The sequence below is a fragment of the Hippocampus bargibanti genome, linkage group LG17 (genome assembly GCF_051943395.1).
Source record: "Hippocampus bargibanti isolate YZ-2025 linkage group LG17, ASM5194339v1, whole genome shotgun sequence".
NCBI lineage: Eukaryota > Metazoa > Chordata > Actinopteri > Syngnathiformes > Syngnathidae > Hippocampus > Hippocampus bargibanti.
In genome coordinates, this window is record NC_142750.1 from 12,351,268 (window position 1) to 12,376,169 (window position 24,902).

Below are 24,902 nucleotides of genomic sequence, written 5' to 3' on the forward strand. Positions count from 1 at the left end.
TTAGTCTCACAGTGGAGAAATTTACATTATTAATTTAAATTACATGCAAACAGGGTCGGATATATCGATAGTCCCGGTTATATCGATATTTTTTCGGATTCCCTTGAATATCGATATAACGAGACTTTACTGTATTTTCTTTTGTGCATAGAATACTTTACTTTATCTTTTGACACCACCCCGTTCAATTTTGCTGCTGTGGATTGCAAATTTCCCCATTGTGGGACTATTAAAGGCTTTTTGGTTTTGATTCTGATTTTGATCGTGCTGTCATTGGCTGACGTCAGTTCTGGGAAATAATCAAACTACAGTCATGTCATGTAGAAAACCTCTGAGTCATTTGGCATTTTTTGAAAAACCTGCGATGCACTGAAACCACGATAAGGGAAGTAGAGAGGGATTACTGTAATACAAAGAACCCCCCCCCCCCCCCCCCCCAAAAAAAAAAAAAGGAAAAGCCCCGTTTCAGTGAAGCTGACCATAATTCACTGGGCTCATCTTGAGCCAAGACGAGTGAGCAGATTGCTTTACTTACACGCATGCGTCCCGGTTGTTTCCATCCGATACTCTTTGTCCGTGATAGATGTTTGCTGGTTGTCATGTGATGGTTATTTAAAAGGAGAGCCATGGATTTTCTACCCTGAGCAACAAAATGGCAAATCAATATGCAAGGAAAACTGAAAGAGAAAGCCAAAGCACATATTTTACAGCAAGCACAAGCAGCAGAAACAATATTCAGAAAGTACAAAACAAAGAAAAAACAAACTGTGGAGGAGTTAAGCCATTTACGATGAGCATATTCATATGAACACAGATAAATTCATATAAAAAAAGAATCAAAATAAAATAGGTTCAAACAAAGTATATAATTAACAATAATATAATCCATCCATCCATTTTCCGTACCGCTTATTCCTCATTAGGGTCGGGGGGGGGGGGGCTGGAACCTATCTCAGCCGTCTTCGGGCACTAGACAGGGGACACCCTGAATTGGTTGCCAGCCAATCGCAGGGCACACAAAGACGAACACACTCTCACACACTCACACCTAAGGACAATTAATATAATTATATATAATTAACAATAATTAATGTGGCAAGAAACAACATTAATGCATTTGACAATGAATTCATCTGGGTTCATATGAACACGCTTGGCATAAATGGGTTAAGATGAACGCACGCTGCCATTTGGTCCGGTCCGACCTGTTCGTGGGGATACAAGGAATGGGGGACAACGATGCACTCTAAGTGTGTATGCTTGGCCTGTTTGGTATTCTCTTTTTTTTTTCTCGAGCGCATGACATTTTCATAACAGTAGCCATCATATGACATGAGTAACAAGAGCAAAGTCCCAAAGCTAATACTATGTGTTGACACGAAGCCCATTTGGGTGATTATTTCATTCACTGGGAAAATTTATTCGGGAATTGAAAATAACACGTCGAGCGCCATTCCCGAATTTGTTCGGGTTTTGTTTTTTCATGCTTGGGTGCCGATAAAGAGCTGGCCATGGCCCTTGGCAATGTTTTTTTCTTTTCCACAAAGGGGCAGAATTTCCCTTTTGTCAATGTGAGCGCTTTGTTCCAGCCTCCGCTGTTGTTAAAGCGCTATCTAAACCAATATATATGTATTGCATTGTATTTTGGACAGGCACCCTCATTTCAAACTGACATAACTCCAGACCCATATAATTTAGGCATTAAGTCGGTTTTTTTCTGATGAAAGAAGAAAGTCTAAGGTTTCTTTACGCTGCATTGAATGTTTATGTAGTCCTAAAACTCAATATTTCTGTGGGTGCTGGAATTCAAGTGACAAAAACCCTGGCACTGGAATGGACACATTTTTGCACGTCTGGCAGTGAATGAGTTAAACAACAAAAAGGTGAGGTTAGAAACCAATAGAAAAAAATACCTTATGGTGATATGACATCTTTTATTTTTCTTGGCTTCATAGGCCAGTTATGTTCTGGACCGGCTGAACTGTGCAAAGCAACACATAGCCAAAAGTTATTCATTGACCGTTGGGGCTGTTATGAAGTTTCCTCATAACATTTTTATCATCTTGTATAAGCCATAATGATTGTTGTGGTCCGCGTCATTTTTAAGATTTGTTTTTGTGGAGGAGGGGTATTTTATAAGTACATTGCAGGGCTCATCGTGGTTGCCGAATGTAAAAGCGCCACTGTGGTTATGAAATGAAAGGACTCGTTTGACTAGGCGCCATCCAAAACAAGCTTGTTTTGGAATATCAGCTCACCTGTGTTGCATGAAGACATGCTCCCTGTGGTGTGCGTTTGTGTGTGTGTGCGTGTGTGTGTGTGTGTGTGTGTGTGTGTGTGTGTGTGTGTGTGTGTGTGTGTGTGTGTGTGTGTGTGTGTGTGTATACATACCAAACAAACACGCTCCTGTGTGTGTTTCTCCATGGCAAAGCGACACACCCATTTGACATCATGTTACGATCATGTGGGAGCTTTTCCACTGTTTGTTTCTGCGTTGGCAAGATGGCGGCGGGCTTGGCACCCTGCAGTATTAAAACAAACAAACAAACAAACAAACAAACAAACAAACAAACATCTGTAAAAGATCTATGCAAGAAAATAGATACATGTCCCAAAACAAAAAGAAGAATATTTATTTTATGGGACTTTTTTATTTTAATTGGACTTTGGTTCCTGAACCACATGCCAATTAGGGTTGTAGGAAGTAGCCTTTATCTTTACACAAGATGATAAACTGGCGTGTGAGCTGTGTTTGGTAGGCAACCGGTTCAGGGTGTCCTTGATGACTGTCCGTCGACAGCTGGGATTAACTCCAGCATCCCCGTGAGGTTAAAGCAAATCAGAGAATTGATGGATGGATATGTACTTGAAATGAAACATTGAAACTTGTGTTACCATCCTAATTTCACCCACGACCTCTGCACTATGAGGAAGTTGCGCGAAGGACTGGAACTGTGTTTGTGTTTTATCATATATACTGTTTCAAATGATGTCGCAAGCAGTCCTGCACACATGCACTTATGTACACACGCACGCACACATATACACACATATACACACACACGTACTTTTAAGGTGCAAACTCAGACTGAGTAGGAAGGCGCCGAAAGCGTGAGTGCCCTGACCGTTTTTAATTCTCCGGCTCCCAAGTTCTAAATTTAACGACATATGCATCTGTGTATGTGTGTGTGAGTGAGTGTGTATGTATATATACACCTTCACACCTGCACACACACTTCACAACACATGCGCCTGTCTCCTTTGGCCTTTTTGTTGCTTCAAATCATAGGTGTCAAACACAAGGCTCACGGACCAGATTGGGCCCCATCAACATCAACTTCAGATTTCAGATAACCTGCAACATAATTATAATTTTCTTCCATTTCAAAAGATGTTACCAGAATTATCATTCCAAATGGATTCTAAAACTATATTGGGCAATATTTTTATACAGAAATACATTTACAGGGTATATTTTTCACAGTGTGTTTAACATTAATATTTCATGCGAGTACAATGAAGTTGCAACTGCTGATAAGGACAAACTAACTAATGAACAAACTAACTAACTAACTAACCAAGCACATGAATAAATACATTAATCAATAAAATCGAATAAATAAATAAATAAATAAATAAATAAATAAATAAATAAATAAATAAATAAATTGGGGGCGGCCCGGTAGTCGAGTGGTTAGCACACCGGCTTCACAGTGCAGAGGTCGCCGGTTCGCGTCCCGGTCCGGCCTCCCTGTGTGGAGTTTGCATGTTCTCCCCGGACCCGCGTGGGTTTTCTCCGGGTCCTCCGGTTTCCTCCCACACTCCAAAAACATGCATGGAAGGCAGATTGACCACTCCAAATTGTCCCTAGGTGTGAGTGTGAGAGTGACTGTTGTATGTCTTTGTGTGCCCTGCGATTGGCTGGCAACCAATTCAGGGTGTCTCCCGCCTCGTGCCCGAAGACAGCTGGGATTGGCTCCAGCACCCCCCGCGACCCTAATGAGGAATAAGCGGTACGGAAAATGAGATGAGATGAGATTAATTAATAAAATCATGTCCGAGTTGACGCATCCCACAATACCAAAGGGAAATTTTTCAATGAAATATATGAAATGCTAAATCTTCTGTGCTTTGGACCATCCAATGACCACAAAAAATAAATGGACCGAGCAGTACAAGCGATTAACAAAAAAGTTAAAGCAGGAATTTTACATAAAAAGAAAACAATGTATAATCCATATAAAGTCCATTTCATGAATACAGTTGGCCTATAAAATTGTGACAAGTAGATAAAGCCAACGATCTATTTCAAGGCTTAATAGCTTTTGGTTTATGAGGTCGCGCAACTGTTGTTCACCAAAATTTCTGAATGGCCCATTTAACTGATGGCTGCTTCCAGATAATAAAAATGAGCCACAGGGTCAGCGTATACAAGACTCCCAAGAGTCTCACGCCAGTTGTCTTCAACTTATCGATTGAAACAAGCAAAAGAACCATTGTATGACGCGCATTATTGACAGCCTCTCACACAAACGCTGTAACTGAGCGGTCCCACGTGTGTATGCTGAGGTCACCAAGATGGCTATCGGCGAGAAACAACATCGGCAAGGGTGTCATGTATCAACAAGGGGAAATCCGGGATTCAGATTTCAAAGATTTTAAATTGATCAGTTATGTCATAAAGGAGAAAAAGCAATTTCAGAATAAAATACATTTCACCCAAATTCAACTCCGTCAATCACAAGGCAGTGAAAAATGTACTTTTCATGTTTTCCAATCCCAAAAGTTAGGTCGGGATCCCGGCAAAAAAAATCACATTTTATGTAAACTGTATTATGATTGATGTATTTAAAGAGCAGCAGTTGGTAATTCCTAACTGACAAATATCCCCACCCTTTGGGAAGTTGTATTACATTTGCATTAACACAGTTAAAGTGGTTCAAGCATTGAGCCCAGAAGGACAACTTTATTTGGCTTCAAAAAAAAAAAAAAAACATCAAAGACCCATACATCTTCATATAAATGCATTACGGCTCATGTTTTCACGTCTGGCGCATGCCTAGTTTTTTTTTCCCCACGGGGGCTTTTGATGTCTGACCTCTTCCATCACCCACATTTGGAGAAGGAGCCTGATTCTCATTTTGAGTCTGCGCATCATCAATCTCGCGTTGCCCTCCATTGTCCCACGCTGTGGTGAAATGACAGTGATACATACACCGCATTATAAAGACAAAGGCTTTGACAAGCCCTCCCACACCCCCCTCAATTGTTGCTCACAATAAAAAAATATGAGACACTTTTTAAGTCTATTTTTTTGCATCTGCATCTGGATGGGTCGAGGGTGCCGTTTGCCATTAAAATGCACTCTGGGAGGGTGAGGAGAGAATGAAATTTGGCAGAGCGCGCTTGTAATCATCCCTCGTTCCCTCTCAGTTTTATCTGCAGAGGATTTGGAGGATCTTCCCTCCCCCGTAGCACCCATTAATATTCATAGGGAAGATTCCCAGCTCTCTGTGTTGCTGCCTGTAGCGCTCACACTTGAGAATGTAAAATATGGCCAGCAGGCTGTGTGCGTGTGTGTGTGTGTGGGAAGAGGGAGTACATGAGGATCTTTATACACCACTTGTGACAGCTCATCATGCCAAGATCATACACAACATTCATCAAATGTGTTATTTTTTTAGGGGAGTGTTTAGAAAATACATTCTCTTTGTTTTATGTTTACCTTGACAGTAAACTTCAACCGGTAGCGGCGACAGCAGCAAAAGTCTTGTTTTTATGACTTGCTATCTGGCAAAGTGTTGGCCGTTATGAAGTTGACTGTCAATGTCTATAAAATAAAATAAAGAAATAAATTAAGAGATAAATAAATAACCAAACAAATAAATATGTAAATAAATTAATGAACAGATAAATAAATAAATAAATAAATAAACATCTCACATCTAGTTTAATCTGCTATTTTAATTTCTTTCCCGAGGCTAGACGCTTAAGACAGGGGTGTCCAAAGTCGGTCCTCGAGGGCCGCCGTCCTGCCTGTTTTCCAGCTCTCCCAGGAGCAACGCACCTGATTCAAATCATCAGGACCATTTTGATGCTGCTTTACAGCTGGCTGATGAGCTGATCATTTGAATCAGGTGTGTTGCTCCTCGGAGAGCTGGAAAACAGGCAGGACGGCGGCCCTCGAGGACCGACTTTGGACACCCCTGCTCTAAGAAAAAAAGCTAAATGCATCCACCTTGCACAAACGGCGTAACGTGAAATGACGGCATTTCCTTTTTACAGCAAGCAGCCTTCACTTTTTCCAAATGTATTGCCACTAGCGAGCAACAACTTGTGAAGAAAAACAAGATTCCTTCCAAGTCTTGTCTACTTTCCTTCCCTCACTTATTACCTACTTTTTTTGTTTTCTTTGACCAATTCTGACTGGATATTGGCCAGTGCACGGGTTGCCACACTTGACAGCTTACGAAGCAGCAAAAACATGTGTTGCATGACACACAAAAAAACAACATTTCTATAATTGTTTTTTATGCACTAATGGGTGGCTAAATTCCCTAAAAATTGCATGATTATCCAACAAGTGAATCATCAGTACTTTCACTGCAATGGATCAAGAGGTGAATCAACATTTTGAGAACTTAAACACTTGCATGGTCCGAATGAAAAGGCACTTTCATTCCGGCACTGACAGAACCGCAACTGCAACCGCTATCAATGCCTTTATTTGCCTAATGATACGCTAATAAATTTTTTTTCGTGATTGCCTTGTCCAGTGCATGAGAAGGAGAAAGGACCAATTGAAAAAAAGCATTTTGACGTGTTTGCAAACAGGTCTAAAAGAAAATATTAAATGGTTTGATAAATGCTTTTTTAGCCCTATGGAAATCCCGGGGTCGTCATGGTAACCAAGAGAATTGTGGACAGAATAGAGGTAAAAAAAAAAAGAGTGTACATTGCGTTACATTGCACACCTATTGCGATCGGGTCTATAATATATCCAGGATGATAGAAAGGGGTTGACTGTCCTGTCACTTATCTTGCGGCCTCACATACCAAATACAGTCCAATCCTTTTAACATGATGAACATTAAACTAGATGAGGCAGGGACTCTGTAACTGTATCAGCCTTTTTGGATCGGATTAGCCTTTATTAGTCTTGCAGTGGACAAATTTACATTTCACAGCAGCAAAGTGATGAAAGTAAGAGGAAAGGAAGAAGAAGAAAAACAAAATAGAGAGCTGCTATAAAGGCAGCCACCCTCGCGGTGCCATCTTGAAGTCAAAAACAACAAAAAAAATAATAATAAATAACAAATAATATGACACAGCACAAAAGACACAGAGAGTCATTCAATTTTAAGCACTTTCTGCTGCATCCCTATTTGTTGTATGAAGCAGGTCTAGATGAAAGAGGAGTGGATCAACCAGTGGATCAGTGACATTGGATTGGATCAGAGTAACAACAAGACACCTGCACACATTCCAAATAGTAGCAGTGGAAATTTAGTCCATACATCCCGATGACACTATCATGATGGAGCAGATTAATTAAACAATAAAGGATTTAAAATTGTACCTTGGGGCACACCGCATATTACTTTTGAGTCATATCCATATCCAATTCACCTCATGGAGATGATTAAGATCGTTATCAAGCTTCTTTTGAGGTTTCTGATGAGGTGTATATTTTCACCTATTGCGATCGGGTCTCTAATATATCCGGGATGATAGAAAGGGGTTGACTGTCCTGTCCACTTATCTTGCGGCATTAAATACCACATCAAGTCCAGTCCTTTTCACATGATGAACATTAAACTAGATGAGGCAGGGACTCTGTAACTGTATCTTTCATTCGTTCAATGAATGTTCATTTGAAAGGGAAGACGGGCTGGTGGTGGCGGGGGGGCTCAACCAGAAACATGCTGTGTCCTCATATGGGGCCACGGAACAGACCTCTCCACTCCACTCCACTCCATTGCACATAAATGGCCCAAATGTTGGCCAAAGCTTTTGCAAACATTTGCCTGCGCCCTAACTGACCCCCATCCCGCAGAACACACTCGAGTGACTGAGTGGAGCGCGCCAGAGTGCCATGGCACTCTCACCGCACATCTCTGGCTGCCCCGCGCCTTCTTTCGCATGCAAATGAGCCTTTAATCTGCACTGTTCTAATAGGACAACCATGGCAACGGAGGCAAGCCTGATGAGGCAGAGGTGCGAGTTCAAATGTGGCCACATGCGCCCACCACTCACGCAGTCAACAGTTTACGGACGGCCAAACTCAAGCGGTCAAGTGCTCCGAATATATTATACCTTAACATTTGTCTGTTCATATTGCTCAAATTAGTGTGTGTGTGTGTTTACACAGTTTATACATAGTATACGTATATACACAGTATATACATACATATACAAGTCCATATAAATGTACAGTGAGACCTCAACTTACGAACTTAATTGGTTCCCAGACAGAGTGTGTAAGGCGAAAAGTGTGTATCTCAAAAAGAAAATTCCCATAGGAAACCATTAAAATGGGAATAATCCGTTCCCGAGTTTCCATAAAATATACTTTTCAACTAAATAAGCCTTAAAACTACACACAACATACCTTATTCTGTGTATAATAAATGTGCTATTGTATTGTAATGAAAGAAATACACTGCATTGTATCATAAAGTCACTTTATTTACATTTGGCTTGATGGAATGGCGTTGGAGGTCGAAGGTCAAAGGGAATTGCTGTTTGGAAAGAGAGGCGCATTACACGAGGACTGTAATTAAAGAAATAAACTGTGCTGTAAAATAACGTTTTATTTACCTTTTTGATGGTCGTTGATGGCTTATGGAAGGACAGTCACCTTCCATAAGGACTGTTGGTAACTTAACCTATGGTGCTGTTCGGTCGTGTGCTTCCGCCGAAGATCACTCCGCCAGCCGTGGTGGGTGTGTATTATGAAAATAGTGCTTATCATAAGGTTTAATTTTCATAAATTTGACGTTTGTAAGACGAAAAGTTTGTAAGATAAGGTGTTTGTAAGTTGAGGTCTCACTGTACATACAAACGTATATATACACGCACACATACATACACACCCACATATACACAGACGCACACACACACGCATATACATATATACATGCACAAGTACACGTACACGCGCATGTATACACGTTCACACCACACATGCACATGCATGTGTGTATATATATATATATATATATATATATATATATATATATATATATATATATATATATATATATATATATATATATATATATATATATATATATATATATGGCAGCTGTGAATAAGATTACAAACATCATTGCGGGCACAGGATTGTAAAACAATCATGCTTTAAAAACAGGAAACCCAAGTAACCACAATGACTTGAAAGGCTTTATTGGTGCAATCACGTATGAGAATATGAGAAGAACCTAAATCGCAAAATCATCCTTCCATTTATTTTTTTTTTTTTTTGTGTGGAGCCGGTAAATGTGCATGTGATGCAAAAGTGCAAAAGTTGTCCAGAGGCGTTCACAGACCAATTAATTCTCCACATTAATCAGAATCATCTTTGTTGGCCAAGTATGTAGATAGAACACATGCACAAGTATGTAGAACACATGCAGCCGTCTTCGGGCAATAGGCGGGGGACATCCTGAATTGGTTGCCAGCCACTAAAAGACTCTCACACCTAATGAAGATTTGGAGTGTTCAATCTGCCTGCCATGAATGTTTTTGGAATGTGGGAGGAAACCGGAGGACCTGGAGAAAACGCATGCGGGCCCGGCCGGGGAGAACATACAAACTCCACACAGGGGGGCCGGACCGGGCTGCGAACCGGCGACCTCTGCACTGGGAAATCGGCTAACCACTCGACTACCGGGCCGCCTAATCTAATCAAATTTCTTAATGCGAGTGGTACCTCTCAGGAACAATTGAGACAATGTGCTAAGTATCAAGCAGGTAGTGCTTTAATATCGATAGATAAACAGTATACAGTATACTGCTGCTGCTGTGCCCTTTTCCATAGCTGAATCTGAAGGTTTCAATTGAATATACAAATTTTACAAATGACACAGCCCCGCTTCCAGATCCACAAATGAAGACAAACCGAGTGTCGCGTCGCTGTCCCTCTCGATTGCACACGTGCAGCAGATGTCGACACGCTTTCAACACCTCGGCTTGTAATTATTCTGTGTACGCAGACACTGCTAACTCCTGCACAGAGGTCTACTGCTATGGTTGGCATAATTAGCAATTAACAGTCATATAACTATGAAAACAATGCCCACTGGGATTCGCCTGGGGGGGCGGTAACAGTCGGTAGGGAAAAAAAGGAATAGCCTGAATGAGAAAATGCCCAAAAAAAAAAGGAATCGAACTCATAATTATATGTGAGAAGGAATCAAAAGAAAGGTTTTAACGCGGCAACATTGACACAGACACTTGCCGCCTATGGTGCAATGTTATTTTTACCCTGAGGCCCAACACAATTAACACTCTGCCAACTAGCAGTGTGCGTGTGTGTGTGTGTGTGTGTGTGTGTGTGTGTGTGTGTGTGTGTGTGTGTGTGTGTGTGTGTGTGTGTGTGTGTGTGTGTGTGTGTGTGTATGAGAGAGAGAGCGAGAGAGAGGGGGGTAGAGAGAGGATACAAACAGCTTTAATGTGTTTAATAATTCAAACAAATATTACAGCTGTTCCAAGATAAAACATGTGTTTTGCCACCATAATGAGCGTACATGCATTTCCTCGTCCGGGTTGCTCGCGACGGCTCATGATTTCTCCATCCTAATTAATTGTCGCGCGGAAATTAATGCTACAATAAAACTTGGCTACGACATTAGACAGATGCACGCAGTTACATTTCCCCAAATAAGTCCTTCCAATGCTACCCAGTGACATTTAAACATCGCCTTCTCTTCTTGCGACCAGAAACAATAATGTGCTACAAGCACAAAGGCATTTAACTCATTCACTGCCCTTCAAGAATTTATACAGGAATTGAAAATATGACGTAGATTCCAGAATTTGTTCGGTGCTGATAAAGCGCCTCTGGCAATTTTTTTTACCTTCTACAAGGGGACAGCATTTCCCTATTTTCCATGTGAGCGCTTTGTTCCAGCTTTAGCTGTTGTTCAAGCACTAAATAAACCAATATGTATATATCACATTGTATTTTGGACAGCCGCCATCATTTCAAGCTCATATAACTCCAGACCCATATAATTAACCTGTTTTTTTCTTGTCAAAGAAGAGAGTCTAAGGTTTCTTATGCTGCATTGAATGTTTATGTAGTCCAAAAACTCAATATTCTGTGGATCCTGGAATTCGAGTGACAATGACAAAAACCCTGGCACTGAAGTGGACACATTTTTGCACATCGTCTGGCAGTGAATGAGTTAATTTATTGCCTCTGTCGGAAATACTGGAATATTAGCGGACTATATCATGGCCGTGTATTTTTCCCATGGCCTGGAAGCGGAGGTCCGATTCGTACTGGAGCTATGTGGAAGATGGTTGCATCAAAACGTTAGATAAAAGGACATAGAGAACATGAGGACAGATCAAGAGCAGCTCATTAACTCATTCACTCCCAGATATGTGCAAAATGTGTCAATGTGTGCCAGGGTTTTTGTCATTGTCACTTCAATTCCAGGACCCACAGAATATTGAGTTTTAGGACTACATAATCTTTCAATACAGCATTTGAAACTTTAGACGCCCTTCTTTCATCAGAAAAAAAAGGCAATTCGTAAATTATATGGGTCTGGAGTAATATGAGCTTGAAATGAGGGCGGCTGTCCAAAATACAATGCAATACATACATACAGTAAAGTCTCGTTATCTCGATATCGGTTATATTGATAGTACTGCATATTACGATACTATTTTCATTTCCCGGCAAATTTCTAGTCTTTTATGTATAATTAGTTCCGTTTAATACAATGCCGGGTTATTCCGATCATCCGGTTACTACGGTGCCCTTTTCATCTCCCGCCAGCCATTTTGCTCTGCTTGTATCAATACAAAAGCAGCTTAAGTTGAATCGATATTTGCTTAAGGATTTCTATACAGTACCACCATTAGCGATATCTGTATCGGTCACACCGTCGGTCACGTGACCAGCTTTCGTGACTTGCTCTGTGTAGCAGAGCTGCAATAGCATCTGAAACATATGTACATATGTAGTCTTCTTATACAGTCTACAATTGTTCAACACCAATTTCAACCATGGGGAAACGTAAGAATTGTGACCTCGGAACAAAGTACAAGGCAATAGTGGCTGTCGAGGAGAATCCAACAAGGAGCAAATCCTCCATCGCGAAAGAGTTCGACATGCCGCAGAATTTATCAGACTTTATCAACGTAAGTAATGTAAACATTGCACTTTTTGTTTTCCATACATGTATTTAATTGTGTTGTATTCAGATATCGTTTTATCGCTTGCAATAATCACTATTTTTCATACGCATGTACATGCTGGCGTTCGTGGTTTCTCTCGTGTGTATAGAACAACGTGAGGATTTTGCATTGGTTGAATTTTAGAAAGGAAATAGTCATTAAAAAGTGTAAAGACGTTTTTATTGAATGCATAAGTTTATTTTTCACTTCACTACAGTACAAAAGCATACTAGATACGCAATCCAGAAAATTACATGCCATATCAAAGATCCCCCATTTATTGCGCAGTTTTAATGCAGTTCGGCGCAGGATCGGATATATCGATAGTCCGGTTATATCGATATTTTTTCAGACTCCCGATAATATCGCTATAACGAGACTTTACTGTATTGGTTTAACAACAGCTGAAGCTGGAACCAAGCGCTAACATGGAAAAAAGGGAAATGCTGCCCGCTTGTGCAAGTGAAAAAATATTGCCAGAGGCCATTGCCAGTGCTTTATCGGCACCCAAACAGGAAAAAACAAAACCTGAACAAATTCGGGAATGGCGCTCTACATCATATTTTCAATGATGAATGAATTCGTGAATGGCAGTGAATAAGTTAAAGGATTCACGTGTGTGGAGTAAAATAGGCACCACAAATGGGCGTTTTCGTGTTTATTACGATTGTTAAAGTCATTATAAGTGCCTTGCATGCTGCGTCCGAGAGGACAGTAATTTCATCTGTGCTGTATGTCATGCATATTTGCATATATGACAATAAGGCTGACTTTGATTTTGACCTTTTTTCTGGCATGTAAATCTCAGACTCCATATTTGCAACATATGAAGACACTTTTCAAGAACTGCCTGTTACTCACAAAAATAGATTCTTTTTTGCATCTTAAACCTCATGCATGTTCTAAAAAAAAAGAATAAAAATCAATGCTTCACATAATCAAACCGAGACATATGAAAATATCCACAATGTAACTCGGAGGTGTGCAAATCTTCCACCCTTAATCCAAAAATCAGTAGTCGGAGGCCAAGAGGGATTTGGGGTTGTCATTGGTAAGATGCTTGTCCCCAGCGAGCGGCTGACTGCAGGTTGGGGAATAACAAATATGTACGAGGACAATGACGGCTTCAGTTTATCATTGCAGTGCATCGTATCAGCTATAAATGCAGGATAACTATCTCCCTCGGAATGTGTGAGGACGATGCTTTTATTTTCTTCCCCAAATGAAATGTAGTATTGAACTGGTTGGCGCACTTTAAAAAGAGCCAGTAGAGTAAATTCAGAGTTTTGTTTTTCTATATAAATCATACACATTTGAAAATAGCGGCTGAAATAAGGAGAGTGATAGCATGGTACTCAGTTATGGACATATCGCATTAACTTACACTTTTTCAGCTTTTTGGGGCTGAGGCACACTCAATATAATAGAAAGCTAGCTGCTAAAAACGAGATAAAAAAAGGAAAACTACAAATAGTACTCACAGCTACAAATAAACCATTATTCGCGATTTATTAAAAAAGAGATTGTTGAACTTTGTAATGTTACACGAGGGCACGTGGTGAATTTACAGACAGCTAGCCTGAGGATTGAAGGCTGCTCATCAGCTAGCATTAGCATTAGCCTTTTTATATGGGCTTGCACAGCACTTATGCTTTTCTACATAAGAGGAAAGTTGAAGGAAGTTTTGCATCGTTAAAAAAAATGGATGCGCTCTTAATCTTATTTTCAATAAAATATTGCAAAATGCTTGACGTTGCAAGTTTGCTGTGTGGACTCAACACTTACACCGAGGCGTCAACTGTGCTTCCAAAACACCTGATTAGCCATTCATTAACTTTGAGCCACAACCGCTTTTGTTGAGTGGTGAAGTCGACCCATTGACTAGACCAGGGCCTCGAGGGCCGCTGTCCTGCCTGTTTTCCAGCTCTCCCAGAAGCAGCGCACCTGATTCAAATCATCAGGACCATTTTGATGCTGCTTCAGAGCTAGCTGATGAGCTGATCATTTGAATCAGGTGTGTTGCTCCTGGGAGAGCTGGAAAACAGGCAGGACAGCGGCCCTCGAGGACCGACTTTGGACACCCCTGGACTAGACGCTTCAACAGCCATTACAGCGTGCCATTAGCTTGCTAGCTAGATACTTACATCTACACCCTAAAAAATGACATCATAAAATTTACAGAAGAGCTCGATGACATTATATATTTTGTGATATTCAGGCCGAAAGGCAAAACATTGCGAGTATAAAAAACATCAGGAAGTGTGTGCTCAAATGTCTCCGGTATGAATCAGACCAGAGAAGAGCTCCATTTAGCTAGCAAGCTAGCTGGTTGCTAGCTTGCCTCTCGCCACGATGTGGAAACCACCAGATTCAGCGAGACAAACTAGCATCCAGCTTGGAGCTGCCGTGTTTTTTTCACAAATTTATCGTTCCAAAGCAGAAACAACGGTGTGACATTTATTTTACGTGGACTTGAAGGAAAGTGGCAGTCATAGTGGAATTGGTAGTGGCAATGCAATGATAATAATAATGGGGTGCAAAGATTTGCGACATGCCTAAAATAAGAGGTGTACGTTACTTGAATGGTGGATGGTGGTGCCATTCATGATAGCAGCTTCGCTTGTCTGGGAGTGCCAGATTGTAAATGCGTGCACAGACGAAAGACAAAGGAAGGATGCTTTAGGGGATTTCACCTGTGGAAAAAAAAAAGATATATTTAGTCAGGGATAATTAGAGCACAACAACACATTTTGTATCAGACACTCTGGGCTGGCCACGTGATTGCAGATGACAGCCGCTTTTAAAGAGGTGGGGGGAGGGTCTGATGGACTGAGACAGGAACACGAGTCGCTACAACACGCAAAACAAACACGCCACACGCATGGAAACAGGCAGCAGCTCTCAAGAGGGAACAAAATCACACATTTGTTTTTTTTTTATGGGAACCTGAGAGCCAAGTTCACTGCCAAACAAAAGAGAGTGACGCTTTGTGTATTAAAACAACCAATTGCCTCGACCAGATTAATACAAACATATCGTGAGAAGTACTATACAAGCCTATTAATTGTATGTGGTTGTAACCCTTGAAGCAACGGGCATTAGAGCAAGGAAGCAGACAACGTGACAATACTCGGTGGAATGCCTTCTTTATCCTCTGCAAAGAACGATTCGTTGCTGCTGCGGAGTTTTGATTATCTTGGACATATCCCTTTGTTGTCCAATTTGCTACCCCAAGGTGTTGAAGGTGCACACACCAGAAGGAGCAGCACAATGTCTATGTGTATGATAGGTCCCTACTCTCAGGAGTAGGGACCTATCATAGCAGTGTCCGGCGCCGCTATGTCTGGACATTAGGGATATATATTCTACCGGAAACAAATTCCTTGTGTGTTCTACATACTTGGCAATAAGGATGATTCTGATATATAGGGCCATCTTTAGCCATTGTGGGTTGACAAAATCGCTATTAAATCAAAACAACAATATACAGTAAAGTCTCGTTATATCGATATTCTCGGGAGTCGGAAAAAATATCGATATTACCGGACTATCGATATATCCGATCCTGCGGCATGTAAATTTTCTCCTTGTGTTCATAGAAATAGTATCGTAATAAGCAGTACTATCGATATAATCGATATAACAAGACTTTACTGTATATGCTTATGCAGCTCACTGCCAATGCAGTGCGCGAGCTCTGGCCAGTATGCAGTATCGGTATTACTAATCCTATGTTGCCTAAGCAGGCTATTGTATGATGTACGATCCGAATTGAACCTCACCCCACCAAACCGGTTTAATGAAGGATTTAGTTGTTTTATGAAAATCGCTTCTTTTACTCTCCTTTCAAACCAAAACCGGTTTGAAAGGGGAATAAAAGAAGCGATTTTCATAAAACAACTCAATGAAAATCGCTGTGACACTCTGACAAAGGCGGAAGTAGACGCCGAAACATGTCAGGTATCTGAACACCGACAATACACTGTCTGTAAGATAAGAATCTGTTTTAAATTAGATACCAGTAAGACTTTAGTTCGCTGAAGAAGCATCTTGGATAAGAAGTGAAACGTCCGACACCTTCAAAAAAGTACAGATGACGGCTGAAGAAACATTTTCATCACTGGAAATTAACCCAAATATTTTCTGTGTTCGCACTTATTTGCTCCCAGAAGAAGTTGAAAAACAAACACTACTCTCAGAACCGCAGAAGTAAAATAAATGACTGCCACTCCCCTACTTTTGACACTGCATCAACGGTAATTATCTTCAATTATTTTTATTTAAACACACGCTGTACACGGTCACTTCCTCGTTGGAGGTTTGAAAAACTTGAATGAAAAAAGAAAAAAAAAATCCCCAAATTCCCATGACTCACATTTCAGCGTCACCCATTGAATTATTTTACTTGACCTTTATTTGAAGAGAATAAAATAAGAAAACCTTTATTAACCTCACAATGGAGAAATTCCCAATTGATCGCATGCAGCAATGTTATGAAAGGAAGAACAAATGCATAAAGAAGCTGCTGTAAAGGCAGCTTTTTTTGCCAGCCATGGCAGCAAATGTCTTGCATGGCTGCATTCCTTTACCCAAAGCAGAACTATTGCAGTTGGACACATAACAAGCAATACCAAAGCAACCTGGCCCTAAATGTCGTTCGAAAAGCATCTGCACACCCTCGCTTGAAATGGCAACTTGCATCTTTCAGGCACTTGCAACGACTTCCTTGTCTGTGTGCCCTAATGACAATGATAGGTCATTGCTAACACGTTTGATTACATGCAATGTCTAAGAGGAAATGGAAAATCGAAGTGAATGGTGATTAAAAACGGGCCAAAAGCAGGAGTCGGGGGTGGGGTGGGGCAGCAAATGACTTTTATGCCCTTCAGGAAGGATTTTTGCACAAGTATACATGAAGATTCCTTAACTGCAATCTTATTGGAGGAAACAAGCGGTGCTTGATATTCCCATTACGGCCGCATCCTTTCCTCTTCCGTTGCACTCCCTCTTTCCTATCTCCTGACCCAGACATTTGTATCCACCCCAAGCTAACCCACCACCCACCCCTCGCAGGATTCCTGCGTCAGGGAAGAATGTACGCGCCAAGCCGAAATTTACATTTCGTTCGTGTGGTATCCACCCACACGTACACACACATCTGTTGTGTGCGCATGTGCGCACACAACAGATCCGCATAGGAAGTAACGCACACCTTTGTGGGAAGCTTAATCACGCCATATTTCGGTAGGGCAAATATTTTCATGAAAAAAAAGCTGCCTCGGAGCGACTCGAAGATGAGTGGGGGAATTATTGAAAGGAGGTCGAACGCGGCAGATGACGGCAAAATACCCCGTATTCGCACCTATATACAGTTCATCAACATCTATTACATACATCCTGTCAGCACCGGATGGAAAAAGAAAACAAGAAATCCGGCTACACCAATGGCAAGAGAGGTGGTGAACGGGAAGAAGGAGAAAAAAAGGGGAGGGCTGCAAGGTGGAGCGTAGAGTGCAATATTTTCTGTGGCAATAAAGATGAGATTCTTTTTTTAAGGTGAATAAATGAATGTACAAGACCGCCATAAAAGAAGGAAAGCCGCAACACACACATTCTCCCATTTCTCCAAAGAATATCCTTCCTCCCAGTTGGGAGGACACACACACACACACGCACTCGCACACACACAGACGCGCGCGCGCACACACACACAAACACGCGCACACGCACACACACACACACACGCACACACACGTACACCCTGGCAGCCCAGCTGTCTGGATGGGGGAGGGGTAGACTCGGATGCAGTGATGGTGAGAGAACACAGCATAAAAGAACAGACGAAAGGAAAGGAAGCTCGCGAACATCAGGAGTAGGAATACCAGGATATCATGTGTGTGTGTGTGTGTGTGTGTGTGTGTGTGTGTGTGTGTGTGTGTGTGTGTGTGTGTGTGTGTGTGTGTGTGTGTGTGTGTGTGTGTGTGTGTGTGTGTGCATTGCTTACACAGATGCACGTCCACACAAACTGGATGAAAGGAGCGAAAAGCCTCCAAGCCAAAATGTCTGCAAAATAAGAAAGAGGGATGTGACATACAAACAGATGAAGACGAGTGCGCGCACACGGCACACACAGCCACCTGACTCAGCAGCGTGCGCTGCATCACTATTCACTACCTCTTTCCTGTTCCCAGCGCACACACATAACACACAACACATACAACACACGCACACAGACACCCACACACACGTACACACGTACGTACACGCACAAAGTCCCCCCCTGCAGTGAAGTAATTGGGAAGTCAATAACACAACACAAATGCCATATGTGAAAACAGACAGACCGACGGACCCGCACACACACGCACGCACGCAGACACACACACACACACACACGCACGCACTCACGCGCACACACACACACACACACGCACACACACACACACACACACACACACACACACACACACACACACACACACACACACACACACACACACACACACACACACACACACACACACACACACACACACACACACACACACACACACACACACACACACACACACACGAGTCATTGTTAGGCCTCATTGGATCCTTTGAATGATACCGCAGTGTATAAATCCATGCGAGAATTATTCTGAGCCAGCAAAATATCACTATCCTATACAATATTGAAATAATTATATAATAACAGTAAACATAAAGGCAAAATCCTGTAGCCATTTGGCTTTGACTGGCACGGCAATAAAGTAGCCCCAAACGCCCCCCCCCCCAAAAAAAAAAAAAATCAGTGCATTCCTCTCATATGCACTGCTTCCAGTACATGTATGGAGATTTTTTTTCTTCTCTCATCCAATCGGATTTCAGCCTCTTTTGTGTTGCCATGTTAATCTAATCTGCCCGGTGTCCCATGTGCCAACAGTTGTTTTTGCAATTGGAATGTTTCTTTTAGATTTGGATGAGATTAGATTAGATTTATTTGTCTCACAGTAAAGAAAGGTATATTTGACAGCAGCAAAAACAAAATACAGGAGCTGCTCTGAAAGCAGCCACTTTCGCGGCGCCATCTTGAACTCAAAAACAAAACAAAAAAATGTGACACAACACATGATGATCAATCTGAAGCACCGAGCAGACCGTATGTGGAACTGTTGCGGCTTGGAATTGAAGCAGATTTATGTGGGACAGGAAATGTGAGACAATCTCTTCGTTAATGGATGCTACACCTTTGTGTTTGCTTTCAACATTTAGCTTGTAGTCGACGTGCACATTCCACCATGACGTCCCTGATCCACTGCTGAAAAGGATGCTTTGATCCTCTCCTCTTTCATCTAGAACTGCTTCATGTCACAAAGAGGGCACAGCAAGTGATGAAGAATGAATGACTCTGTCCCTTTGTGTTGTCATATTATTTGTTATTTAGTTTTTTATTACTTTAAGATGGAGTGGCTGCCTTTCGAGCAGCTCCAGTGTTTTGTATTTTGTTTTTCTACTACTTTCTTTCCTTTTCCTTTCATAACTTTGCTGCTTAGTTACTTCCGGGTAGCGTGAATGGCTGCCGCTGCTAACCCACACAAAAAAAAGTTCTTATCCCGTGACTGTAAAGTGTCCTTGAGAGTTTGTAAAGGCGCTGTAACTGGCGGGGTATATTGTCATTGGTTGCCATGACAACAAAATATAATTTATTTGGTCTCGTTGTTCTGTAAAAGTGTAACATTTCTATGCGAACCTTTATATGTGTGTTTTTCTTAAAATCGTCTTCAATACTTTTGTCGTTTTTAAATGTCCTTCCACAATAAACGTTGTGACATCAGTACGAAGCGTCATCCTTGACCGAGGTAGATACAGGCGCTTAGAAATAAAATGTATTATTATTATTACGTTCTTCACCCTCTTTGTTGCATGAAGCAGTTCTAGATGACAGACGAGAGGATCAAAGTATCCTTTTCACCAGTGGATCAGAGACGTCATGGTGGAATGTGCACGTCTGCTACAAGCTAATTGTTGAAAGCAAACACGAAGGTGTAGCCTCCATTGGATTGGATTGGATTGGATATGCCTTTATTAGTCTCACAGTGGAGAAATTTACATTTCACAGCAGTAAAGTGATGAAAAGAATGAAAGTAGAAAAACAAAATACATGAGACAAAAAGATTGTCTCCCATCGCCTGTCCCACATAAATCCGCTTCAATTCCAAGCCGTGACAGTGGGAGAACAGGGTGATATCACGTAAATTGGGGCTGGTCCAGATAGTTTTGTGACGCGATCGCGGCGATATGAAGAAATGGATTATGCCACAAAGCGTTAAAGGACAACCAACGTTACTTTTTTGTTTCGTAACTGACATCAGAAAAATGTTTTATAGCATCTAAAATACCCAAAACACACAGGCTGATATTTTTAGTCAAATGCAAAACACCAATAAAAATGACTTAAAGTCTGTAAAAAGTACTTCAATATGAAACCGGAAGTGGTCAGTTTCAGAAGGTCCCGCCCCCATGTTCGTGGTGTCACGGCAGGACGTCTTGCCTTGCTCGAAAATCAAAACAATGGCTTCAGATTCGGAGAAGATGCTTTCTTCTTACTCATCCAGTTATGAATATGATTCAAATAGTTCTGAGGAGGAAAGCATACATGTTTGCAATCGATTAAAGAATTTATTCCGTCTCATTTTGAGGGGATAAATGTAGCACCGAATGTGTGTCATCTGGGGGGGGAAATGTAGCACCGAAAAGAGGCAGAAGAGGGCGACAAAGCTCCGTGGAAAGCTCAGTGGAAACGGGCCAATTAATTCCTTGATATTAATTGAATATCAAATAGATGCTCGGTGCCACACACAAGGATACAGCATCGTGTTATTTATGTGTTTTCCGTCTAATTTCGCCATCAACACAGAGTTTTCAGGAGAAACAAAGTATTGCAAAATGCATTGAGGTGATGCAAGGTATGTCCTTTCTCGCTGAGGGGTGTTCCTTCAGTGACGTCACGTACGGACTCGACATCAACTCAAAAACAAACTTCTGGAATATTCAGCACGAGTCTTAAAACGTAAAATATAGCTATATGCAGTGGAATATTTGTAAAATACGCTCAGTAGAAGTCATTTGAAGCCATTTTACAAATTGTGGACACAACTTGTCCGGAGACGTCAGTTGTCCTTTAATTTATTCTTCTTCATGTTTTGGTGTTTTACAGTGGTGTCAAATTACACCGACATTAGTTGCTAACATTGCGGTGAGCCGAGACAAGACAACTGGAGCCATCAAAGAGTTTTTTTTTAGTGATGGATCCTAGACGCTTGTCTTTGCATCTCGGCTCCATCATCTGCTCATGCGCTGCTGGGAATGAGACGTCTCACACACACACAAAAAATGCTGATTGCCTTATAAGGCAAGTGTCTCTCCCTCTCCCGCTCTCTCTGTCTCGCTTTCTCCCTCTCGGTGTGTACGGGGGAGGGATGAGTGGTTTCAATTATGAGCAACAGAGACCAAATTAGGCACCTGGCAATTGCAATATGGCCTCTTTGTCTGCCTCATGTATAGGATGTGGTTGGCGTTCTGTATGCCGCGCGGCAGATCCACTGGACACAACATTAGGGACACCTGCCTTTGTCTACATTTCTGTTATTTTATGTTCGATATTCTGGAAAGCAAGTGTTGTGAAAGCGGCGTTATCAACAAACAGGTATTGTATTGTCTTGTATTTACAAAGATAAAAGAGTGCACGGCATTGCCTGAGAGGGGGGGGGGGGGATATGTAAATGAAAGGGCTCTTACAGAGTAATTTCTGGAAACAGGAAGTACCGGATTTAGACTGCAGAGGTGGGGCGGTTAATGACACTTGAAAACCGAAACAAGGACGTACACGATATTGTGCAGCAATCCATTAGGAATGACAACAAGGCGTTTAAGATGACATCATCTTTTACACTGTCGGAATTCCAAACTTGGAATCATCTGAGACTATTTATATCACAGGTGTCAAAGTCAAGGCCCGCGGGCCAAATCCGGTCCGCCACATCATTTTTTTCGGCCCGCAAAAGCAAATCAAACTTGTTAAATTCCATGATGATTGCTAAAATCTGAGCCAAAATTTCATATTTTTGGATGTCGACCACAATAAAAGTCATTATTCTTGACTTCAAATTTGAAAACGAGTTATTCATTAATTTGCTGTGTGCTCTATATGTAATATTTGAAGGGATTTAAACATTCTAACGGGTTCCCCAAATTCATAACGACCCTCGAGAGGAAACCATAACTACAATGTGGCCCGCGGCAAAAAATGACTTTGACACCCCTGGTTTACATGATTCAGTCAAGGTCCTGATGTTTTTTTTGAGCAATTGATTTTGCAATTAACTCATTCACTGCCAGATGTGAAAAAAATGTATTCACTCCAGTGAAAGGGTTTTTGTCATTCTCACTGGAATTGCAGGATCCACAGAATATTGAGTTTTACATACATATTGGTTTACGTCTGTGTAAGGTCTCAGTCGTACAGGAGTGGTCCATCGATGAGAAGGTTTCTTCAGCCATCATCTGTACAATTTTGAAGGTTTTAGGGATATATAAATAGGGATATATAAATAGGGCCGATACGACCAGTCAGACTTTAGTTCGCTGACGAAGCCTCTTGGATAGGAGGCGAAACGTCCGAAACCTTCAAAATTGTACAGATGACGGCTGAAGAAACCTTCTCATCGATACATATTGGTTTATATATAGCGCTTTATCAACAGCTGAAGCTGAAACAAAGCGCTAACACGGAAAAAAGGGAAATGCTGCCCCCTTGTGGGAAAGAAAAACATTGCCAGAGGCCGTGGCCAGCGATTTATCGGCACCCAAGTATGGAAAAAAACTAAACCCGAACAAATTCGAGAATGGTGCTTTGTCATATTTTCAATTCCCGCGAATAAATTTGCAAATGGCAGTGAATGAGTTGATTGGGTTGCACTTTTTTCCCTATGAGCTCACCAGGTATTCTGATTCTGATTGTTGCCTATTTGAAACACTTGAGCTTGGCTGATGACAACAGACAGAGTTGAGATTAGCTCATTGTATATGTCGTGGAAAATTTCTGAAACTGATCATATTAGGACAAACCTACTTTGCAGTTTTTTTTTTGACCAACAGCAATGGATTGTTTTTAACTTGTTTAAAAACAAATAAAGGTGAGCAACATCTGTTTGCAGAACTTAGTAGAAAACATGTAAATACCTTCGCTTAGACTGTGCAAGGCCACCGAACGAAGTGTCCAGTGTATTCATGTAGTGACTTCCTGAACCTTGCAGTAGCTGGGTAGAAAATGACCATTAACTTTCACAAGCTATATTGAGAAAAAAGAAAGAATTCAGCCATTGGAGGTAGGAAGCAGGCAAACATTGATCGGCGCACGGCCACTTTGACAGCCCATCGACTACATTGCGATCAATAGTTGCTGATTACTGCCTGGATTAAGCAGCAAACCTGAGTGATGTTTTTGGCAACAAAGATCTTCCAAATGCAAGCGCTTTGACTCGCTTTCCCCCATTTGTTCTCAGATGGGCCCACCCAAGCTATCATGTACCAATGCATCACCACGGTGCATAGATGGCCTCTCTAATGAGCGTTGGCAGTTTGCAGCTGCACGCTTGCAACCCCGGAGGCATTTGTCACTTATGTTGCTTTTCCACTGCACAGTAGCAGTTCCTTGGGGCCCCACTGTTGTCTGCTTGGAAACGAGTACCTGGGGAAAGTGGCAAATCCACAAAGCAGCCAACGCATCAGTGGAGACGGGATCACAACAATGAGGGTCTCCTGTATTTACCTGTCGGCACGTGGCTACATTAATTATCCAAAGGGGACACTTAGGACAGCGAGGGGACAGGCGCTTGCAGCAAAAAAAGAAACACAAATACTGTACACACACACACACACACACACACACACACACGCACACACATATACAGTAAAGTCTCGTTATATCGATATTCAAGGGAGTCCGAAAAAATATCGATATAACCGGGACTATCGATATATCCGACCCTGTTTGCATGTAATTTTCTCCGTGCGTGCATAGAAATAGTATCGATATAACCGGGACTATCGATATATCCGATATCGATATAACGAGACTTTACTGTATATATATATATATATATATATATATATATATATATATATATATATATATATATATATACAGTGAGACCTCAACTTACGAACTTAATTGGTTCCCAGACAGAGTGTGTAAGGCGAAAAGTGTGTATCTCAAAAAACAATTTCCCATAGGAAACCATTAAAATGGGAATCATCCGTTCCCGGGTTTCCATCAAATATACTTTTCAACTAAATAAGCCTTAAAACTACACACAACATGCCTTATCCTATGTATAATAAATGTGCTATCGTATTGTAATGAAAGAAATACACTGAATTGTATCATCAAGTCACTTTATTTACATTTGTGATGGTCATTTATGGCTTGATGGAATGGCGTT

At 41.4% G+C, this 24,902-nt stretch overlaps 1 long non-coding RNA gene across 1 annotated transcript; it reads right to left on the bottom strand.

The window, feature by feature from the left end:
• Positions 1-475: 475 nt before the first annotated feature.
• Positions 476-18,545, bottom strand: LOC148885806 (uncharacterized). The gene is made up of 5 exons (XR_016118125.1): positions 18,419-18,545; positions 14,993-15,107; positions 2,392-2,522; positions 1,914-1,981; positions 476-640 (listed from the first exon to the last, which is right to left on the bottom strand). It is a non-coding gene; the product is annotated as an uncharacterized LOC148885806 (long non-coding RNA).
• Between the last annotated feature and the right edge of the window lie 6,357 nt (positions 18,546-24,902).